Consider the following 25,126-nt stretch of genomic DNA (forward strand, 5'->3'; position numbering starts at 1 on the left):
ATTAATGGGTTTATTTGATAATTCATAATAAGCTGTTGTCACATAAAGAAATCCTTGGAATTACTGCATAAAAGAAAGGAATGGGAATTTCAGAATTTTTGACTTCTAAAGAAGCAAATCATAAAAAAACAATGAATTGATGGTAAAGGTGGAAATACAGAAAGAAGGGCTGAATGGATGGCTCAGTTTGCCTGTCTCCCAGGTTTACAGACTCCTGGGATATCTCCTAGGCAGAAAGACTTAGTGTTTTATCTTTCTGCCTATACATTGTGTAGCAAAACCACAGTAGTGCATCAAGAGAAGAGAGTCAGAATTAGCACTAATTTCCCCCCAATATTCTTACATACTGTGATGTGAATATGTTTCATATTGATAAAAAATAAAATCCACATTCACAATAGTTTCTCTATTATCTTTAGATTATTATACCAATTTTACCAGAAAATCTTTATTTTAATAAATAAAGACATTTATTCATATATTACCAATTATGCTGGAACAATAACCTGCCAGTACTTATTAAAAAGACACCTGAATAAACTTCACACAACTAAATGGAGTAGTAATTTGGTATAATAGTTATACTGGATAAATATTTAAATAGACTGTAAATAAAATACAACAAATTGTAAAATAAACCCTGCTGTTAAAACTATTTCTTTCTAAATCATGGCTAAACAAAATAATTGTTTATGTTACCCAGATTTGATTCAAATAGGTTTAAATATTTTATTGATTTGAATAAAAAACATGTATTTTTTAAATCAAATTCTAACTATTTTAAAATCAGGAACTGCTTAAGCAAATGGAAACCAGTAAAATGGATATTTCTACATCCGACTGTGGTTTTGTATATATGTATACACATACATATATGTATACATATCATCATAACACAGGAAAAGAGTACAAGTATATTTATTAATCATGTATGTGCATTCAGAAATGCTCAGTTGCCTAGTTTGCATGAATTTACATTTCAAAATATTTTAGTCTCCCAGTCAAGACATTTTCTTTTCAAAGCTGTACTGTGCCAACAAATTAATAAAAAATTAAAATTTCTACTCCATAATATACACTTCAAACAAAGTGACAAACTTATCCATAATATGGAGCAAGCATCGTTGGGAGGCTACAGAAACACAAAGGCACAAAACTTGTTCCTTGCTCTTATTGGACTGTTAACCTACCTGGGAAAAACTGATGGGCATGTGGGAAGCAGTGAAAAATCAGCAAAGTGTAGTGAGGGGCATGGTTCCTAAATGCAGACCAACAGGTAAATTAAGGTCAATACAGTTGGTTTCCTCTAAAGTTAAATTTATTTGATTTAAAGTCTTGTTCTTTATTTTGAGATTATGTCCTTATCTTGGAATATGTGTGTCTGTAGTATAAAATGCCATTAAACTAAATAATGGGAAGTGATGCAGCAGTGTTTAAAATTTAAAACCTGGCAAGACTATGTTGGATCATTAAGTAACTGTGATAGATTACTGGTCCATAAAATCCAAGCCTCTGGTGCAAGGGAGAACATCACTTGGAATCTTACCTCTGTCCTTCTCTAGCTGTGGGAAACTGGTCAAGTAACTGTGCAAGCAGAAACATATGTATTTTCCTCTAAAGGAAGGCATGAACTTTGTTCAAAGCAACGATGAATAAATCATATGCGGAATTTTGTTAATTCGAATGCGCTGGGTTATTACTTGCTTTGGAATACCATACATATATCTCCTGAGCTACAGAACCTGTTAGCTGAATGTTTTAGGTTAAGGTCAAGGGTTTTATTTTATTTACTCTATGGTTTTCTCATTGGTTTTCAGCCTAACCCTCACGGGCCTAGGAGATGAGTCCTCTTATGTACACAGCGTCGCATGTTGTGTGTTCATCACATATTTTGTGACAGGTAAGTGACAATTGAATGAAATCATAAACCATCTCGTGTGTAGAAGAAAAGTGATCCCTAAGGTATGAATGAGCTTCCCTGCTTTGAGTCGTGGAGTCCCCTGTTCTCATCTTACATTGTCCAAAAGATCTCGTGTTAGAACAGTAGTGGTTAATTCAAATACTTGGAGATTTTCTGAAAATAAACATCACATGGGCTATTTATTTATTTTAAAGAATCTTAAGATTACAGAAATATTACATAAAAAATATAGGCATATGGATGCCCCATTCCCTCCCCCTCCCACACTTTCCCCTTTGACATTCTTCATTAGTGTCGTACATTTGTTGCTATTGATGAAAGATTGAAGTATTGCCACTAATCATGGATTAAATAGGTATACTACCACCTACTTGTCAGGGTATTTGGAAGTATTAAATGAAATTGGGTATAAGAAGCTCCAAATACAGCACCAAGCACATATTAAACACTCTATATGATAGCTTCTGTTTTAATACATAGTCAGCAATTCCACTCGTGTGTGTGGAATAGTTCAAAAATGTCCAAAAAGTGGTCCAGGAGACATTGGAAGGCACTAAAATTCTTGTAAGGGTTTAAGCTCAATTTCTCATCCATGACAATATTCAGATTCCTGAGAAACACTCCAGACCCAAGAAATCAAAAGAAGTGCTGTTTAGGAATTTGTATTTTAACAAAACTCCTCGTGGGATGGTTGTGTGCCCAGACATTCAAGACTGTCAAGTGAAGGGAGCACCTACAATTGTTTTTCCTAAGCCCTGCATCCTTTCGATAAGGAAAGATGCGTCTAGTGACAGGGCCAGCCTCAATGTAGCCACAACGTGGGGTCCTCTTGAAGGCAGAAGGCAGGTGCCTTGGTCCATTAAAAATTCCTCTCATGAGCCTTCCTCCTTAAGAGAATGCATTTTAGTTGGCTTAAGGCATTTTGCCTGAACAGTTGCTCCATTAATGGGTTTATTTGATATTTTATAAATTGCTGTCACAGAACAAATTATCCTTGGAATCACTACATAAGAAAAATGAATGGAATCTCAGCATTTTTTACATTTAAAGAAGCAAATAGGTCAAAGAACAGTGAAATATGGTAAGGGTGGAAATACACACAGAAGGGCTGAATGGATGGCTCAATTTGGCTGTCTCCCAGGTTTGCACAGACTACTGAGATGTCTCCCGGACAGAAAGAATTAGTGTTTTATCTTTCTATATATACATTGGACACTGCAAAACCACAATAGTGCATTAAGAGAAGACATTCAGAATTGAGGCTAACTTTCCCCCCAATATTCTTATACACTGTGATATGAATATGCTTCATATTAATAAGAAAATTAAATCTACGTTCACACTGATTTTTGTATTATCTTTGGATTATTATGCCAATTTTTACTGCAAAATCTTTATTTCTGTAAATAAGGATATTTAATCATCTCTAACCCACTTAAGGTCCAATTATGCTGGAACAATAACTTGTAAGTACTTGTTAAAAAGATATCTGACCATACTTCACACACTTAAATGGATATGGTACTTGGCATAATATTTATACTGGAAAAACTTTTAAACAGACTTTAAATATAACAAATTGCAAAATGAATCATCCTGTTAAAACCATTTCTTTCTAAATCATAGCCAAACAAAATTAAATTGTTTATGTTAGCTAGATTTGGTTCAAATAAATTTAAATATTGTTTCTATTGATATGAATGAAAGATGTGGTTTATCAATTCAAATTATAACCATTTTAAAATCAGAAACTGACTATACAAATGAAAACCAGTAAAATGGCTATTTCTAAATCAGATTGCATGTGTGTATACATATGTATACAAATTGATATGTATACATATATGTCAACTTAAAGATTCTAATACAAGATTACTTTTATTTCAAAATTATGAAGTATACAACTCATTCTTTATTTCTTTGTTATAGAAAAACAGTGCTATTATTGCTAAGGCAGGAAGAAAGGAAGAAAGTTAGTTTCAGAGACTTTGGCTCTGGGGGGTGGTGGGAAAAGAGAGGGAGGCAGGAATGGCCAGGACTGGCCTGGGATGGCAGTACACGGGGAGATCTCAAGCCGCTAAGCCCCATGTGAACACAGAGGGATCTAATCAGCAGAAAGATGACAATGAGGCAAAGACCTGGTGAAGCAAGCTATGGTCACCAATCTCTGGTGGAAAGAGTCCCCAGTAGTAAGTCAGGGAAAGAACAGGTCAACAAGGAATGGCTCACAGTGCTCCTTTTCAGACATTTTCTTTTTAACCATCATGGTCAAAGTCCTTGATTTAGGGGTAATGACTATTAGCCTGTCAAGTTTCTGCACCTTCTCTAGGAGTTGTCATCTCATGGTCATTGGGAGTGACCATGGTTCTAGTGTTTAAGAGGATAACAGGATGCAAACTGCAGACGGAATATAAACAACAACAGTAAATATAGCTAATGCACATGGTGTATCTGTGTGCCAGAAACTGTCATTATACCATTTAACCTTTATTAACAATCCTGCTAGTTAAGTAGTATTAGTATTTCTATTTTCCAGATGAATTAAACCCAGAGAGGTTAACATCTTGCTCATGAGCACATAATGGTGCAATGCTTCAATATTTGTTCATCAATTGTAACAAATATACCACAGTAATGTAAGATGTTAATAGGGAAAAATATGAGAGGGGCAGAGGGTGGTGTACATGAGAATGCCCTATATTTTTTACGTAACTTTTCTGTAATCTAAAACTTATTTTAAAATGAGGTTAAAAAAGGAAGTGCATACTCATGAAGAAGAGGAGAATAAAGACACTGGTTAACAATATCAGTCTCTGACAATTAATATTAGTAATGCATTTATACTCTCCTCTGGTAAAAAATTAAAAGTTCTACAAAGAAGTCTGAAGTCTCCTTTGACCAAATGATTGTCGTCACCTTGATATGTTAAGTGCATTTTGCCATGTAGTTTCATATATTTGAACCAGTGACACATATTGTGTGTTTTTAATGTGTTCCTATTTTGTACAGGCAGAGTCACACTCTACAAAGCATGATCTCTGTAAACTAATAAATACTATTTTTTTTTATAGTGGGTTTTTTTTTTTAAGATTTTTATTTATTTATTTTTCTCCCCTTCCCCCCAGCCCCAGTTTGTCTGTTCTCTGTGTCTATTTGCTGTGTCATCTTTGTCTGCTTCTGTTTTCAGTGGCACAGGAAACTGTGTTTTTCTTTTTGTTGCGTCATCTTGTGTGTCAGTTCTCCGTGTGTGCGGCACCATTCCTGGGCAGGCTGCACTTTCTTCCACGCTTGGCAGCTCTCCTTACGGGGCGCACTCCTTGTGCATGGGGCTCCCCTACGAGGGGGACACCCCTGCATGGCACGGCACTCCTTGTGCCCATCAGCACTGCGCGTGGGCACACGGGTCAAGGAGGCCTGGGGTTTGAACTGGGGACCTCCCATGTGGTAGAAGGATGCCCTAATCACTGGGCCAAGTCCACTTCCCAAATACTGTTTCTTAATCCTTAAGGTACTTGCTCTCCTCCAATCTCTTCCAGAACTCTGCGCATGGGGAAGTTTATAGTCTTCTTCCTGCCACTTGCTGCTGATTCTTCATCTAATGGTGACCATCTCTTTGCGCTCTCTGTGCCAAAGGAACTCTCTTGATGCATGTGATGGTTAATTGCGTGTGTCAGTTTGACTAGGTTATGTGTGGTGTCTAGTTGGTGAAGCAAGCATTGGCCTGACTGCTACTGTGAGGGTATTTCAAGGATTTGAATCATTAGTCACGTGCTTGTATATATGGCTGATTACATCTATACTCAATAAAGGAGATTGCCTTCAGCAATGAGAGAAGTGTCCTCCAATGGACTGGAGGCCTTAAAAGGAGAACTGAGGATTTCAGAAGTTCGAAAGAAGAATTCCTGTCTCTATTTCAGCCAGTTAGCTTCTCCTGGGCAATTTTTAAATATAATTTAATTTTTTTTTTATTTTTAAAGAAGCTTCAGATTACATAAATGTTACATCAAAAATATGGGTGATTCCCATAGACCCCATGTTTCCCCACATTAACATCTTTCATTAGTGTGGTATATTTGTTACAAGTGATGAACACATGTTTAAGCATTGTACTAACCAAGGACTATAGTTTACATTATAGTTTACATTTTCCCCCCCCGGCACAATTTTATAGATTTTGACAAAATGTACAATGGTTTGTATCCATCATTGCAATGTCATGCAGGACAATTCCAACGTTCTCCTGGACAATTAAATGTCACCATCAAGTTCCCAACTTGCAGCTGGCCCTATGGAATTCAGACTTGCCAATTTCCCTGGTCGTGTGAATCAATTCCTATAATACATTTTAAACTATATCAACAGACCTATATAAATGCACGTATTTTATATATTTATGCTATGTCATGTCATGTCATGTCATATTATCTCCTATTAGCTCTCTTTCTCTGGAGAGCCCTGACTAATGCAGTGCACACCTGTGGGCACCTCAGAGCCTACAGCAGTCAGCCCTCTCCTGTAGGAGCGCTGGCTTAGCACCACCTCCCTCTTAATGCAATCAACCTTGTTCCTGAGTTCCCTAGGCTGCCAGCCCCATGCTTGAGTACCGTCCTAGAAAGAAGGACTCCACAGTGTTCACTTGACTAATGAGAAACTCACATATTCTCGCTACACCAAAAGTGGACAGGCACCTGCATGTTGGCGTGTCGTCTTTTTGCTCTGCCACCTCTATTCTGCTCCTTTCCCTAAATCGCTACAGCACCAGGTGCTTTTCTCATCCTGGCACTGAGTCACTTCCATCTTTTAAGAGGCTTTTTTGTCCAGTACTTAGTGTGTGTGTGTTTGGCGGTGGGAGAAATTTGGGCACCTTCATTTGTTAGGAATGACTTCCTTGGGGCCTCCTTTTTTATTTTATTTATTTTTAAAGAAGCTTTAGATTACATAAATGTTATATCAAAAATATAGGGGACTCCCATAGATCGCACTCACTGCCCCCCTCCCACATTTCCCCACATTAACATCTTTATTAGTGTGGTACATTTGTTACAACTGATGAACACATATTTAAGCATGGTACTAACCAAGGCCTATAGTTTACATTATAGTTTACACTTTGCCTCCCCTCCCCCCCCCGCACAATTTTATAGGTTTTGACAAAATGTATCCAAATGGCCTGTATCCATCATTGCAATGTCCTGCAGGACAATTCTGTATTAATTTTTTAAATCCCTTTTTATTATAAAGAATTCAGAAAATATACAAAAGTAGAGAGAATTAACATAATGAATCTCAATGTACCCACCACATAGCTTCAATAATTAATAACTAATGGCCAATCACATTTCATTTACACTCTACCCATTCTTCAGCCCCATATGATTATGGGCATATCATATAATTCTATCCATAAATATTTCATGCATCATTCTTAATGATGAAAATATTTACATGGAATAGATAAAACATAATTTATTTATTCAATCACCATCATTGGGTATTTGAATCCTTGATAAACATCCTTGTATGTATATTTATAAACAATTTCTTAATAATTTATTTGGAATAAATCCCCAAAATGGATCAAAGATTTTGTACACTTTGGGGGTATGTTTCCTTTATTCCTGAGACTCTATACCATTATCTAAATTAATAACAAATACAAATTTATATAGTAGGACATTTTATATCTTGTTGGAAAATTTAAAAGAAGCTCTCCTTATCTACCCATCCCCTGCTGTTAAACATTATTATTAAAAACAAATGATGAAATGTATCAAGCATGCAGAATTATATAATGAACCCCAGTGTATCCATTCTCCAAGTCTGTCTAATCCATGGTAGGTTTTAAGCCTGTATTCACTTCTTTCTGATGCATTCCTCAACTCTCCCTCTCTCACCAAAATTAACTTCTTGCCTGAAATTTGTGTTTATCATTGTCAGGCATGTTTTTTATATTTCCTCATTTTTCTACATCTATGTATCAAAAATAATTAGCATTACTTTATATGTTTTTAAACAACATATAAAAGGTATCATACTATGTGCATGATTCTGCAACTTTATTACTCAATGTTTGAGCTAACTTTGACTCTATTTTTCCTCCTCAGACCCTTATCATATCCAACTGCAAATATATTGGCTTTACCTTCAACATATATTGAGAATTCAAACAATTCTCTGTATAAAGGAAGTATCAGGTTACATTCCCACCAGCAGTGTCTGTGAGTGTCATTTCCCCTACATTGGACCTTACCAAGTGTGGTGGTTTGAAGCTGTATGAACCCTAGAAAACCATTTAATCCTTTCCATTGGGTGTAGATCCATTGTAATTAGGACCTTTTGAGGAGGCTGCATAAATGTGAGTGGGTCTTCATCTTTTCACTGCAGTCCTTGACAAGAGAATGAAATTCGGACAGAGAGAAAGCCGTAGAAGCAAGAAACTGAAATCAACAAAACCTGAAAGAGAAGGGTGAGACCAGCAGATTGCTACCATATGCCTTGCCATGTGGTACAAGAGCCAAGGATCTCTAGCAACTGGTCTTCAGGAAGAAAGCATTGCCCTAATGATGCCTTGCTTTGGATATTTTCTTTTTTTTTTTTTTTTTTATTTTTTTATTCCCCTCCCCTCCCCTGGTTGTCTGTTTTCTGTGTCTTTTTGCTGCGTCTTGTTTCTTTGTCCGCTTCTGTTGTCGTCAGCGGCAAGGGAAGTGTGGGCGGCGCCATTCCTCGGCAGGCTGCTCCCTCCTCCGGCGCTGGGCGGCTCTCCCCATGGGTGCACTCCCTGCGCATGGGGCTCCCCCACGCGGGGGACACCCCTGTGTAGCATGGCACTCCTTGCGCGCATCAGCACTGCGCATGGGCCAGCTCCACACGGGTCAAGGAGGCCCGGGGCTTGAACCGCAGACCTCCCATGTGGTAGACGGACGCCCTAACCACTGGGCCAAAATCCGTTTCCCTGCTTTGGATATTTTCAACCTCTAACTGCAACCAAATAAATTCCCATTGTTAAAGCCAATCCATTTCATTGTATCTGCTTTAAGCAGCCTAGGAAACTAAAACAGATTTTGGTACCTGGAAAGTGGGGGTGCTGCTATTGCAAATACCAAAAATGTGGAAATGACTTTAGAATTGGGTGATAAGTAGAGGCTGGAAGAATTGTGAGTTGTTTGCTAGAAAAGCTTTAAAGACTCTTGTCTTTTGGTAGAAATATGGAGTCTAAGGGTACTTCTAATGAGGCCTTAGACAGAAATGATGAATACGCTATTGGACACTGGAAGAAAGAAGATCCTTGTTTTAAAGTGGCAGAGAAATTGGAGTTCTGATGTTGGGTGGAAGGCAGAATTTGTAAGGGATGAGCTTGGATATTTAGCTGAGGAGATTTCCAAGCTAAAAGTGTGAGCATAGCCTGGCTTCTCCTTGCAGCTTATAATAAAATGTGAGAGGAAAAGGATAAGCTGAGAACTGAACTCCTGGGTGCAAAGAAACCAGACATTAATAGTTTAAAAAATTCTGAACTTCTGGAAAGCAAATCCCCAGAAAATATTGCTCCATGTGAGGGTTTAACTGAACATGGATCCAGTCAGCTATTTCAGGGCAAGACAGGACTGGAGGTGCAGTTATTCAGGAAGGATCTGTGGAAAGTCCTCCTGTCTAAAGGTTTGGACTCCCTGCAAACCTGACAATTTTTTGGTGTGTGTATGAAATCTGTGTGAACAGAACCACTGCCAGCCTGGACTAAAAGGGACAGAAAGGGAGAGACTGAAGGAAAAGTCACTTCAAGGGCAGAACCAGCTGAAGTCTGGACCAAAGAGATCTTCTCATGCCAAGAGAGCAGGCCCACCCATGTGTGTTGAAAGCTTGAGTCTGTCCTAGCGCTTGGAGAGAGTGAGCCTTCCACCCCATTGTCCAGGAAGAGTTTTCCCAGATGCCCTGGTGATTATGGATGGCTGCCACCCAATGCTTGACAAGGATGGGCCTTATGTCCTAGGGAATTGTGGAGCCTCTGGCTATAACCCAATGCTTGACCAGGGTGGAAATTTCACCCCAATGTGTGGGGAGAGCATGGCTGGTGTGCAAGTATTTGGAAGACATGGGGCTGCTGCTCCATCAGGCTGTGAGGATAAAGTCATCATCCTATAAATGACTCTCAGACCTTGAAATCTAATGGCGTATGCCCTGCAGGGTTTCAGAACTCTTTGGGACCTGTGACTCCTGCTTTCTCTATGGCAGTGGGAATATTTATCTTATTCTTGTCCCTCATTTGTATTTTGGAAGGAGATTACTTGTTCTCTCGGTTTCACAGGTCCACAGACAGAGGGGAACTGTGCCCCAGGACAGACCACACCCATAACTGATTTTGATGAGACTTCATACAAAGCATTGTTTCTGATATGACTTAAGGCTTTGGGATCTTGTGATGGAGTGAATGCATTTTGCACATGGAAAGAACATGTCTTTTTGGGGTCCAGAGGTTGGAGTGTGGATGTCTGAAGCTGTATGTACCCTAGAAAAATATTTTCTAAATTTAGTCCATTCCTGCATGTCTGGCCCCTTTGTACGTAGAATCTTCTGATAAGGCTGCATCACTTAAGGTGTGACCCACCTCAATCTGAATAAGTTTTAGTCCTCTTATTGGTGTCCTTTATAAGAGAATGAAATTCAGATAAAGAGAAAAAGCCCTGGAAGCAAAAAACTGAAATCAGTGAGACCGGAAGAGAAGGGAGAGACCAGCTGACACGGCCACATGTCCTGCCGTGTAGCAGAAAAGCCAAGGATTGCCAGAAAGAAAGCATCACCTTGATGATGCCTTGATCTGGACATTTTCAAGGCCTCAGACTGTAAGCTAATAAATTCCCATTGTTAAAGCCAACCCATTTCATGGCATCGGCTTTAAGCAGCCTAGGAAACTAAAGTACCAATTTTTATTAAAATAAATAAATTTTTACTTATTTTTTCAATTTAAAAAGTGAGAACATGGTATCCCATTGTAGTTTTAATTTTCATGTCTTTAATTTGTAATGTGTTTTGCACACTTTCAATATTTTCTATTGTGTTGTAACCATTTATATCCTTTGTCCATTTTAAATTAATTGGGACAGATCAATGTTATTTTATTAGCTGTTGTAAAAGACCTTTTTATATGAGGTATACTGATCAACCAACACATATATGTTGTAAAACTTTTATAGATTTACTGCTCGCCTTTATTTTTAAATATTTTTTTTTACTTAAGAAACATTTCATCTTTATTAGTCAAATGTATCAGTCTTTTCCTCTATACTTTGTCTTTTAGGAAGTGCATTGCCTTTTTGATATTGCATAAATAATCACTTCTATTTATTTATAAGTATGGTCCAGTGAGTTTGACATTTTAATGACATTGGAATCCTTTGTGGGTTTTTAAAAAAATAGAGATGTCCAGGCTACAGCTACACCAACTGAGTCACTATGTCTTGGGACACGGCCTAGGCATCTAAATTTTGATAAAGCTGCCCAGATGACTTAAAGAAATTAAACTCCTTTTAAAAATCATAAAAATGATACTTAATAAATTCAACATTTTGTAGAGGCTTCTCAAGAACATATAAAACCCTCAATAGTACAGAAAAGACAGACACAGTAAAGTAAGCTCTCAATAGTGTCAAAAACTGACAGTCTTTGCCCTCAAGGAGCTTATTGTCAAGGGGATGAGATAATATTAATCAAATAAGCACGCAAATAAACAAAATCTTCAAGCATAATAAGGGATCTGAGGATGAGAAGTCTAGGTTGTCAGGAGAGTCAAAGTCAAGGGTCCTGACCTCATTTGGGGAGGGAGTTCAGGGGATGCCTCTCTGGGGAATGGTGTTGAAGATGACGCTTGCAATTGTACGGGTGGTTACTTTGGTGAAGTAGGAGCCTTCCATGCAGAGGGATCATCATAAGCAAATGCCCTGTGGTCGATGGAACAGGCTTACCCAGAGACAGAAAGGAGCACAGAGTGGCTGAAATGCCTGAAGCTTGGAGGAGGAGAAGCCCAGCAGCTGGTGCTGGAGAGGTTGGTGGGGAAGAAACCAAGCTAAACCTTGTAGACAGGAGAGGCTTTTTTTTTTTTTAAATCAGAGCAGGGAAGTTTTGAAAATTTTATGCTGTAGATAGGGGTTGACATGCCCATATTTTTGTTCTGAAAATGTCACTGTAGCAGCAGACTATTGATGTCTAGCCATATCCCTTGTGTATTTCATTGTGTTTTAGTGGACTTGTAGCTCCTCAACGTCACATTAGTAAGCCCTCTTCAGAACGCTTCAAAACCTCTCAGGTATAATATGCCTCTGGCTCATTTTCACCCAATTAATTACCTTTTGTTAGTTTACTGTGAGTTACTGCTCTCACATTGTAGGAAAGTTTATGATGACCTTTTTATTATCAAATGACCACAACCAATCTCCTGTTTCCTGATGATTTTCCCCTATAATACTTGAGTATTTCTTGGAGGATCCTCAAGGAACCATAAAGCTTGAATTTTACCATCCTGGGATGCCTGCACTTTATTTCCTAGCTGTAGGCAAGGTAGTATGGCTAATATACCTTTTTTCAACAAATTAAGGGTCAGAACCCTGCTGAGAAACACAAAATAAATGGCAGAAAGATTGGTCACTGTCACAATCTATGTAGCAGAACACACTGATCTACGGAGTTCATTAAGCTGTTGCAAGGGTAACCCACCACCCAGAAGAGGAAAAATATGTTATGATTAAAGGGCTATTATAAATTATTAAATAATAATTTTTTTCTTTTTGATTTCTTTAATGTTTTATGCTGCAGAATGGTATGTTTAAATACTATAGGTAATTTGGCTCTTAAAATGTTGGTTTGGTCTTTTCCAAGCTTTTCCTTATGATCTCACTTTCCAGATTTTAACCCATTTTATCTGACTCTGATTCAGATATTCCAACTTCATTTTCAATTCCATTATTAGACCTAAATAGAGGTAATCCAATTCAATTATTATTTAGAGTGTTCTACATCTTTCAAGGAGTAATTTAGTCTTTGGGTGTCTCATGGCTACGTGTTTAAAGAAGAGCTTCTATGTGGTAAGTTTCTACTATGTTATTGGTACTCTATTTCATGTTTTCTTTTCTTATTTGATCCCACTGAAATTCTACGACAACAGTATAAAAGATTATTAAGTCCAACCTACAGTTGAGGGAACTCAGGGTTGGAAACGATTGTACTTTTCCCAGGACCCACTGCAAATAAGCGACAGAGCTAGATTATCACTTTTGTGTTCCTGAGGCTGCCAGGCAGTTGAGGAGGCTGGGAAGTGATCCAGTGCAGTGATTTGGTTTAAGAAGCCTCACAGGAACTGAAATCCTGGAGACAAGTCACCAAAAAGGAACCCCCAAAATGTGCTCTCCCTGATGTTTCCTTGGTTTCAGATAAAAATGGGTGGGTTATGGACCAGTGTCTCTTATGTAGTATTTTCCCCAAATCTCCTAATCTGAGGTTACTTTTCTCCACTGTAGTTGAAAGTACTTTATTTTCTTTTTGAAGACACTTTAATTGATCTGTGCGTGCACATAAAAATGTATTTAGGCATATAATAGATCTGTAAGTATATTTATATCACAGAGAAAAAGTGTTAAAGAACAAGCATTCACGGTATTTCCTCCTCCCAGGATTCTTATGAGGAAGCGTCTTATGTCTGGTTAATCAAGAAAGTCTGTAGATTCATGAAATTAAAGAATCCAGAGCAACCTGGTGGGCTAGTTTAAAAGAAAAGACACCAAGGTACGTACTAGAAAATAAGTAGAGAGGTGAACAGGAAAGTAGCCAGATATGAATGGCTGATTACCAAACAACTCCACTAACATCTTAAATGTCACCCAGCACCAGATTTTGAAGTCTTGTTCCAGACTCAGTAATTAGAACTTCAAGTCAAATTCATGAAGATATTTGAGAGCTGGAAAAAAACAGCATTCTCTATTGATGAAGTATGATTTACAACATTTGACAGAAAACAAGTTGTTTCCATGGTTTCCACTTGCCTTCCTTGTTCTGTTCAGCTCCTTGGCTGCTGACTTAATGTTTCATCTGGGTCAAAGTGATCCCAAACACGTCACACAGAACCTCAGGGCCTCAGGAAGAAGAGCAAATGGCCTCTACCAGCCTCAAGTGTGTTCGAAGAACTTATTATTGGTTCCAGTCGGTGCCAAGACAAAACGGCCTCCAAACTACTGGAGCCTGGTTTCCATAAAGTGAGGATGCTTCTTTAACTGCTTTCCCCTTTATTTCTCTGCACTGAAGGAAAATATTTCAGGCCACCATTGGAGGTTTCCGAAAGGGAAAATTTCTAATTACAATTATTATTAATGTTAATACTCTTTACCTAGAGACATAGAATTAAAAATAATCACATCAAATGCATTGTGTGATAAATAAGGACATGTTATAAAAGTAGCCCTGTGGTTTTGGTAAGCCATGTAATCTCTCTGAGCCTGGATTTCCTTATCTCTTACAGGGTGGGGTTGGGCTATGAAATAAAAAGATCTGGGGGTGGTGGACTTGGCCCAGTGGTTAGGGTGTTCGTCTACCACATGCGAGGTCCGCGGTTCAAATTCTGGGCCTCCTTGACCCGTGTGGAGCTGGCCCATGCGCAGTGCTGATGCGTGCAAGGAGTGCCCTGCCACGCAGGGGTGTCCCCCGCGTAGGGGAGCTCCACACGCAAGGAGTGCCCCCGTAAGGAGAGCCACCCAGCACCAAAGAAAGTGTAGCCTGCCTAAGAATGGCGCTGCCCACACGGAGAAATGACACAAGATGACGCAGCAAAAAGAAACACAGATTCCTGTGTCGCTGACAACAACAGAAGCAGACAAAGACGACGCAGCAAATAGACACAGAGAACAGACAACCAGGGTGGGGGGGAAGGGATAGAAATAAATAAATAAATAAATCTTTAAAAAAATAAATCTGGGTTCCTGACCTTTAGCCAATGGGATGTAAACAGAATCCATAAAAGTCACAAGTGGTTTGCATTATTTAAATGATGGGTGTATTGCATATACCTTTTCAAACTCAAACATAGAACATGTGGCTGGTGAGAATCTTCGAATGACAAACTGACAACTGAACATAGAGGGATGTGACAGAAAGGACTGAGTAATATCACATTTGATCTATCATTTCTATAGATCCATGCCTTTGATATTTGTCATACAAGTGACCTAATGTGTAAGTGTTTAATAGAAAGGGTATGTAAAATAGCAGAGAGTATTTATGAGTGCTTACGGTATGCCTTGCGTTATTTAGAGTTTCCCTTTACCCCAACTTTTATTGTGAAAAATGTCAAACCTGTGAATGTTCCTGTACTTGTATCATTTGGATCCATATGAAAGTGTTTGAGGGGTGTATATGTGAAAGGACATGTATGTATATGTAAGTGTATATGTAAAAGGTGGGATTGCTGGGCTGTGGAGTATGAACATTTTGAACATCATTAGATATTTATAAATGGTTATCCAAAGAGGTTGCATGAATTTACGCACACACACACCAGGGATGGTCAAGACCTTCCCAGTCCTTCACGTCTTCTCTAACACTCAGCCATGTCAGACTTACTTCTTTTGCCATTATAAAAAGGTGTGACATGGTATCTCATTGGGCTTTCAATTTTCAGTTTATATGTTTATAAGCTATTCAGGTTCCCACTTATGTGAATTGTTTTGTGTTTATTTCTCAGCTTAAGTTGTCCCAGGTTACTTAGGTAGTGCACAGGGAGAGACCCCGAGTTGAGGCCAGCCAGGCACATATTATTACGGTCTCCCTTACTTCTGGCCTGATGATTCTCTACCTCATCATTTTTCTAATATAGTCCTTTGAGGGTCATGGATTTATGTGGGGGTCTCTGTTTTAAATCCCATCTTGAACAAGCCCCAGATTGTCTTCTGTTCCCTATAGAGTCTTTAAAACTACAAGGTCTTTGTTCCTAAAAACATACAATTTCTCTGGAAAAGTTTAGTTTCCACCCTGCTTCTCAGATCTCTCCCTCTCTACTTTCTCTACTTGTGTTTTCCCTTCACTTCTTGGTTGCTCATTTAGCTATCTGACCATTTGTACGACTTTTCTAACACTTCTTGGTGCTTCCGTAGAAGGTTTTACTATGTCTAGTGTGCAATATTGTCAGAAGTAGAAATTGCCTCTTCTTTCAGGTCTGGCTCAACCTCCCCTGTTCCCTGGGGCCTAATCTGAAACCTGCAACTCACAAGCTTTTTTCTCTCTCTGGATTCCTTCAGGTTGAATCCATTTTATAGACCAAAAAGCAGTCGGATCTATATTCTATCTACAATGGTGACTAGAACCCATGCTTTCTGGTTTGGACTTTTGCCGTCTTGTCCTAACTGTCTCACGCAAGTTCTCGGCGGGCAGGACCAAGACTGGAACTTCGTCTTATGCTTGTTTGGGTTCCCTTTTGGGCTCTACCCAGAAGTCTTTCCTCAACTCTCCTTTCACCTCCGACAATAAACGGGTGGTTTGACCTCAAGTGAGGCACTGACATTAGCATTTCTTCTATATCATCTAATATGAGCCTTAGTATATCTGAAACTTTGGTAGTAAAGTCTCCAGACCTCAGCTTCTTCACCTGTAATGTGAGATTAGGCCCACACATTGAAGCTTCAAACAAATGTGCTGCTTGTTTGTTTTGCTTTGACCTATCAACATCTTGAATTCAGTGACTCCTGGTTACAGACAACCAAGCCAATCTGCTTTAGACCCTCTTTGCTCAATACGTGAGTCCTGCTGCCACAAAATATATCTTGCTTCCAGTCTCAAGCATGCAGGGCATCACAATGTCAGTGCAATTTTAAGTTTTAAAACTTCAAAAGTGCATACGCTACCAACTTAGAAAAAAAAGCCCTCATTTGATATTTTCATAATTCTTTTACTTTATGCTTATTTAATTTTATGAATTTTTCAAGAATATGCTTTTCATTTAAATATTTTGTTTCAGTCAACATTTGCATTCCAGTAATGAGGGATAAAAAATTTAAATTAGCAATTAATTTTTCAAAATTCACAAAACTTCATAATTGTAAAACAAATGGGAATAACTAAACTTTCAAGTGATTTTTTTGTAAGTCTGTAGCACTTAAGCTTCTGAATGTACTAAAGTTTAAAACTTCACTAAGACTTTTGGAATACCCTGTATAGTGAGATATTTTGTACATTCTACAGACAGTGGAAACATCAGGAGAGATTTTCTTATTCTACACTACTGCACATTGTATTTATTCAATCAACCATCCAACCAACAATTTATGGGGCACCTTCTATTTGCCAGCCATTGTGGTAACTTAATGCTAGGGAAACATAACAAAAATGAAATGGACACTATCTAACTCAGAAGAAATAGGATATTCTCCCTGATAGCTAGTCCTAATGGATTTTCAAATTAGGCATGGCAACTCTAAGTATCTTAGTCACATGATGAAAATATAGCAATCACTAGGGTGGAACCTGGTACAGCAAAGTAGATGCATAGAGGTAGAAGACTGGATTAAAAGATTACGGTGCCAGAGATAGGTGGCTGTGTAGGGAATTTGTACTTTTATGTGTCTTTAGTGAGGGATGCTTGACAGAGCAATCTGACTATCTTCCAAGTTTACACAGAGAGTATTGATATTATCTACTAGACAGGCTGTCTTACTATTTTATCTTTCTGTGCATACACTGTATATTGCAACACCACAATACAGCATCAAGAGAAGAGATTCAGAGTTAGGGCTGATTTCTTTTTCAATGTTTCATTTACATTGTGATCTGAGTATAGCTCATATTGGTAAGAAATGGGTATCTGCCTTCACACTTATTTCTGTATTAGGCCAATAATTTCTGTATCAATATTTTGGGCATTTTGCAAATTTTATTGGGTAAGCATGTCAGTATATTAGTATAATCATTTATCTCTCACCTGTTGAAAGTCCAATTAGTCAGGAACACAATAACTTGCCAGCAATTGTTGGAAAGATACTTGACTATATTTCATACACTTAAATAGATAGTGGCATAACAATTATACTTGATAAAGATTTTAACAAACTGTAGATAAGTTAAAAATAAATTGTGAGGTAAACTATGCATTTGACAACATGTCTTTCTAGAATCATGGCAAAACAAAATTTTATTTCTATTGATATGAATGAAAAGTATGTGTATTTTCAATCCAACTCCACCCATATGTAAGTCAGCAACTCTTTTTCCACATCAAAGCCAGTAAGATGGATATTTCCTCAGTCAGATACTCTCAAAGATTGTATGCTGATGGTGCATATTATTCATAGACATGTAGAAGTATATATATGTCGGAAATATAGCATATTTCCTTCTCAGAGGAAAATGACTATACATGTTGTTCACATATGAAGGTACTAGGAAATGCTCAGTTGTGTTCTTTGCATGAGTTTAGGTATCAGAATTTTCTAGGTTCCCCGTCAAGAGATTTTCTGCTCAAACATGTACTGCACCAACATTAATGAAAAGCTGAAATTTCTCCATAATACACTTCAAATTCTACATCAGATTTATGCTTAATATGGAGCATGGCTTTCTGGGAAGGTAACCGAAACACAAAGTTTGGTCTTTGCTTTTAGTGAGCTCTTTATCAACTTGGGGAAAATGAGATGGACATGTAGGAAATAATGAAAAATCAGCAAAGTTTACTGTGGGATGGTAGTCCCTAAATGCAGATTAATAGCAAAATAATGAAAATAGTTTGCTTGCTCCAAAGCTAAAAGTTTAAAGTTTTTCTGTCTTAAATTTTTCAGTCTTTTGTGCGTAATTCTGAGATTACATCTTCCCTAATTTGGAGTGTGTGTGTATGTTAAGCTATCCTTAAAAAGTAAATGATGGTAAGTGATAGAAAAGTTTTTAAAATTAAATGCTGGCAACTCTATGTGAGTCATGAAATTATTTTGATGTATTACTAGTCCACAAAATCCTAACATCTGGTGTAGGGGAGACTATTCCTTGGAATCTTCTGTCCTTTACTAGCTGTGGGAATCTGAGCAATTGGCTATAGAAGCAGAATTATATACATTTTCTTCCAGAAGAAAGTTTATATGAAATCAGAAGGTGGCTTGCTTTTAGGAAAGGCTCAAGCTTTGTCAGAAAGAACAATGAATAAATCATGTATGGAATTTTGTTTATTAGATGCACTGCATTAAATTACTTTCTTTGGAATACTGACATTTATCTCCTGAGCTACAGAACCTATTAGAAGGATATTTTACGTTAAAATCAAGGGTTTTATTTTGTCTATTCTATTTTTTTCATATTTGTTTTCAACCTCCCAAAGGTTCTTTACCCACAGGCTCCTAGGAAATAAGTTCTTTTATGTACAAAGTGTCATGTGTTTGTGTGTTCATCATGTATTGTGTGGCAGGGAAGAGAGAATTTAATGAAATCATATAGTCTCTTGTAGAAGAAAAGTGATTTAACAGTGGCTGATACCTAAGGTGTGAATGAGCACACCGTGAACTCACTACTGAGAGCTTCCTCTTTCCCTGCTTTGAGCCTTGGTGTCCTTTTTTCCCACCCTACGCTGTGCAAAACTAGTTTTAGAACAGAGGTGAGCTGATAAAATAGTTTTAGGAACACCCACACACAGAAACAAATACTTTGGGGATTTTCTGAAATTAAGCATCACATGAACTTTACCTGAATTTCCTCACCTGGAATATAGGTATAATGCCGCCTAAGTGTCAGGGTACTTGTAAGGATTAAGTGAGATTTTGTATAAGGAGTTCCAAATACTGTGCCAGGCACATATTCGACACTGTAGATGATAATGACTCCTACTTTAATTAAAAAAAAAATTTATTTACCTTATTTTATTTATTTATTTATCCCTCCCTCCCCCTGATGGTTCTCTCCTCTGTCTGCTCACCTTCTCTAGGAGGCACCGGCAACGCACCTGGGACCTCCCACATGGGAGGGAGCGACCGTTGGCCTGAGCCACATCCGCTCCCTGGGCTGCCGCCTCTGTAGGCTTGTGGCGTCTGCTCTTTGCGGTGGGGTGCAGGTGACTGCTCATCTTTAGGAGGCACCAGGACTGAACTGTCACCTCCCATGTGGTCCGCGGGGGTCCAACTGGTTGAGCCTATTTTAAATTTATTTATCCTCAAGTGTGTGGAAGTCAAAAAAGTCCAAAGCGGTCCGTGAGACAGTGGAAGGCTGTCGCGATATTTCAAGGGCTTACGCTGAAGTTCTGCGTCTGCGACAACAAAGTTCCTAGACGGCGACGTGGGGAGGTCCTCCCGCAGCCCGCGGTCCCGGCTGCGCCCGAGCGCGCGCCCACGGGCCCCCGCCCGCGCACCCCCCGACGCCACCCTGAGAGCCGGGCCTCGGCTCGGGGCGAGCGGGCTGCCGGGCGGGGTGGCCCTCAGCTGGCGCGGCGACCTGGCCGCGCACAGTGCGCGGAGCCCTTCAGGGACATGCGCGTGCCCAGGCGCAGGCGCGTGCCCAGGGTCCCGGGCGGGGCCGGGCAGGCGGGAGCGAGACCCGCCCAGACGGCTCCGCGGGCTGCAGGGGCAATTTTTTCTTTTCATTCATTTCATTTTCTTGCGTCCCTGGAGGTCCCATTTCTGAAATTTGGGAACAAAACACTTTCTTCCCCATTTTTTTAACATTCATGTAATGCGAGTGTAAAATCAAAAAATTTAACTGATGAAATGCTATTCACCTCTGCTGGAATAAAACTATTTGGAGCCAAAACTATTTAATATTGCTTTCCCCAGGACTGTAGTATTTCCTCACAGAGGTTTTTACTCACACATTCCAGGTGAGATTGAATTTCACCTTCTTAGGCATTTTCTAAGGAAAGAACGTGGAATGGAAACTTTAGTATCCACAGAGCTGCGAATGATACATGTAATTGCGAAAGAAAAGTTCTTCAATTTCATTACCCACTGGTGAACATTCAGTAGAGTTGGGCATAAATAGGTGAGAACATATTTAGGTCCCAATTATCTTTAGCAATTTTTTTTTCACTAATGGATTCTGTGGATGCTATGTATCCCATGCTGTTTATTCTCATATATATGCATAGATTGACAAACAGAGTACTGATGCTGGTTGGCTGGCAATGGGTCACACTCTGAACACGTCACTGTAAGAGAACAATCCTTTGTTTAGGATCTAGTGTAGCTCTCGTTGTGCTAACTAGTATAACCCATGGGTAGTCTCCCAGAGACTTCTACAGATCCTGTATAATGGAGTTGTGAAGATAGGGAACAGCTCAGGAACTGAGTTGACATCTACTAAACTAATTTAATATCATAATAATTTTTTGAGGATGCAATACGTGGACAAAGATAACATGCAATGACAAATGTTCCAAGCATGGACAAATAGTCAGCTTTGTACAGTCCTGCAAATCTGTTTTCACAGCACATCTAGAGAAGACACTAAAAAATCTGCCAGGTGAAGGGAAGCGGCTGTGGCTCAATCAGTTGGGCTCTCATCTACCATATGGGAGGCCCTGGGACGTGAACCCAGGGCCTCCCTGTGAAGGCAAGCTGACCCGCATGCCACGGAGTGCTGCCTGCCCGCAAGTGCCATGGAGAGCTGACTCAGCAAGGTGACGCAACAGAAAGGAAGACAAACAAAAAAACATAGAAGAGTGCACACCGAATGGACACAGAGAGCAGACAAGCAAGCCGCAAGGGGGCAGGGGCGGGGGGGATAAAAGATAAATACAGACATACAGAAGAATGTACAGTGAATAGGCACAGAGAACAGACAGCAAACAATCCCTGGGGAGGGGGCAGGGAGAATAAAAACAAAAAACATGACTTTAAAAAAAAATCTGCCAGGTCAAGATCATGGACTTACACAGCTGACCACAGAACCTGAGCTTTACTCTTTGGGAGGTGGAGGAGCCATTGAAGAGTTGTAAGACAGAAGTTTGATAATATCAATTTCAAATTTCCAAACTACTGCTCTGATAGCATGTACAGGATGAATTGGAGAGGGCAGCTCTGGGGATAGAAAGATTAGTCAAAAAGAAGTGGACAAATTTTAGGTAAGTGATACCCATTGTGATGTTTAAATGTAGAATCACAGTTCAGAAATATACATGCAAGAGACTTATTTTATTTCAAAAGTGCATGTTCCTTCCCAGGTCCCAACTGTCCTAGTAAGCTTAGAAAAAAAGTCTTATTTTTCTTGTTAACATGATTCCATTGCTGTTGAAAATAGTCAACTCCCATAGTTTTCATACACAAATCCCTTTACTGAAACCTGTTCTCTCTCAGGTGACCATCTGGTCAAAACCAAGCGTTATCTCCTCAGTCGTGGTTCTCAATTCCAGGTCTCTTTCTGAGTCTTACCCAGAAGGGGACCCCCGTCTTACCTGCTCGTTGGCAGAGAGGGCAGTGGGAGGAAGGAGAGGGTACTTCTCTGAGAGTCCCAGGGGCACACTGCTTGGTGCTCTGATTCTGCTTGATGCACGTGGCCTCTGTTAATGTGGGGGTCTAACGTAGGCGGTGTGTGTGTGTGGTTTTCTCAGGTTGTGTTCAGCTTTACATGGCCCCTTCCATTCCAGTGCTCCCACAACAGATGGGTGAGCACGCCTCCCTCCAGCCACACTCCCCCAGCCCCAGCATCATTCTCCCCAGCCTTCTTTGCTTTGTGGTGTTTTCTCTGGTTGGTCCTTGGGCGCTGACCCGTGTGGTAACCTCTTTGCTTCTTCCCATGCAACCAGGAGTCAGAGGTGTCTCCCCACACTAGGACACGTGTGTACGTGGGGAACAGGTGAGGTCCTCCCCATCCTTCTTCCTACACCCTCTGTTCTCCTATAGACTTTCAGGCCCTACTGGGACCAACTGCCCCAGCTTCTGCAGAAGAAGCTCCCGTCTCCGTGTTGAAATACACCCCCAAACTATGAGAGACTTACGTTCAGCACCTCCAGTCCTTCACAGGGGGCTGGGGAGAAGAGTAAGACCCCAAAGTTCAGGCTTCTTCTCTCCCTTCCTCACTCATTGTGCACCCCATTAGGTCCCCCTCTTAAGTATCCCCTTGTTTGGTGTCACCAAACCATTCTGGTTCCCCTAAACTGGAGGGCACTGGGAGTCTCACATTGTGAGCTGGGCCTCCATGAATTCAGTTTTTGAGAATTTGGTCACTGTTTCCTAGAGTGTGCGCTGTCTACCTCACAGTGAGGGGTGGGGGGTGGAGTGGAAGGGCAGGCAAGGGTCTCAGTTTAGTGCTAGGGAACTGAGAAGACAAGACATTGTGAGCACCTAAGAGCTCATACATCCAGGACTCGGTGCCTGAGCAAATGAGGGAGGAAAAGGTAAGAGAGGAATCTAGGTTGATCAGGAAATGTTTGGCTTGGCATTGATGTGGGTAACACAGGAAGAAGAGCAGGCTTTGGTGGCTGGAGGAGACGGGAGATGGTGAGAAAAAGTATATTTCAGCTTTCATGGATATTGACAGATTGCTCAATAAAAATGTTTATCAATTTTAGTTTTGATTGAAAGTGTGTGAGAATGTCTTACCCCATATCCTTGAGAACACTGAATATGACTTTATAATCTTTGTTGTGTGGTGGGTTCAAGATCATTGGTATTGTTTTCATTCATTTTTCTATGGTTATGAGTGACATTAAAAATGTTAGTATGTTTAAGGGATATTTGTATTTCATTTTGCTTTGAACTACCAGTTTATATATTTTAGCTATTTTATTGATTTATGAGTTATTTCCATATTAAGGAAATCAGTACTTTATCAAGACAAATGCTATCAAATATGCCAAGAACATACTGTTTTTCAGTTTTGCCTTGAATTTTTTATACTTTGTTTGCCATATAGAAATTAAAATGTTTTTAAGTTGTCAAATAGATCTCCAATCTTTTCTTATAAGGCTTTTTTTGTGTGTGTGTCATTTTAAAACATTTCCTTTATCCCGTGATTGTCAACACATTGATACGTATGTTTTTAATATCTCCATGCTTTCATTTACACAGGTAATGCTTTGATTTGGGCCCATGTTAAGGATCCATTTCGCTCTACTTTCCAAATAACTAACCACTTACGACATTACCATATATTGAGTTGTCTTTCTTTCCCCAATGATTTGAAATGTGCCATTCATTCTGTTCTAAATTCCTACATGTACTTGGATATATTTCTCTTATATTTCATTGATCTTTCTGTCTTCCTGTACCAATACAAACTTATTTTAGTTGACTTTATAACGCAGCTTACTATCTGTTAGGGCTATCTTTGAGTTCACTTTTGGACAAGTTGACTTTCCAGACCATGTGGACTTCCAGAGAGGGGCTCAGAAGTTTCAGTGGATAAATGGGCCTGGGTTGTTGGAGCAAGATCAAGCGTAAAAAGTACAGCACGGAGAGCGAGTTTATAGATAATAGATAAAATTGTGACAGTAAATGAGATTTCCTTGACAGAAAGTCTGGTTAAAAGGTAAACTTGGGGGCATTTGATGGGATGGGATTTCCCACATAGGTGAGTTTCCCCGAAGATCGCTGTCAAAGCTCTCTGATTCTTAAATTTTTCTTTGCTCTTAAAAATAGCCATCTGCCAATGGGAGTGACAATATACTAAGGTGTTCCTCTGGAGCTGCAAATCAGAAAGTACCTTATCAGACGAAGTATCAAATGGGGGTTTGGACCCTTGAATCTTGAGACCAGACACATTTAAAGTTTTTGTGACCTCTACTATGTTCGTTTCCTAGAGCTGCCATAACAAACTACCACAAACCAAGCAGTTTGAAATGGCAGAAGTTTGTTGTCTCACTGTTCTGGAATTTGGAAATCTAATATCAAGGTGTCAGATGAGCCGTGTGCTTTCTGAAACCTGTGAGGTAAACCCTTCCTTGCGTCCTCCCAGCACCTGGTGACTTGCCAGCAATCTTCGGCTTGGTGTTCCTTTTAGTACTTCATTCTCTGCATCTGTCATCCCATGTTTCTCTCTTCCAAGTCTGTCCTCATCTTCTTATAAGGACACCAGCTTTTGGATGAGGGCCCACACCGATTAGGTATGACCTCATCTTAAATGGAATATACTTGCAAAGACCATCTTTCCGAATCAGATCACGGCCACAAGTACTGGATGTGAGGTCTTCAGCTTACCTTTTTTGGGGACAACATTCAACTCATAACGGGAGGGTCCTTACAAACTTGAAACTTTGGAGCAATGGTGATTAATTTT

The 25,126-nt window shown here is 39.5% G+C and overlaps 1 protein-coding gene across 2 annotated transcripts in view; it reads right to left on the reverse strand.

The window, feature by feature from the left end:
- LOC101444633 (arylamine N-acetyltransferase 1-like) overlaps positions 1–20,223 on the reverse strand; it is a 40,759-nt gene extending 20,536 nt beyond the window's left edge. Inside the window, exon 1 of one of the 2 annotated variants that reach the window (XM_071212694.1) lies at positions 19,839–20,223. The gene's annotated coding sequence lies outside the window, so the exon portion shown is untranslated. The remainder of the gene's footprint in view (positions 1–19,838) is intronic. The other variant, XM_012518539.4, reaches the window with a different exon arrangement.
- Between the last annotated feature and the right edge of the window lie 4,903 nt (positions 20,224–25,126).

Source organism: Dasypus novemcinctus, chromosome 29 (assembly GCF_030445035.2).
Source record: "Dasypus novemcinctus isolate mDasNov1 chromosome 29, mDasNov1.1.hap2, whole genome shotgun sequence".
NCBI classification, from domain to species: Eukaryota; Metazoa; Chordata; class Mammalia; order Cingulata; family Dasypodidae; genus Dasypus; species Dasypus novemcinctus.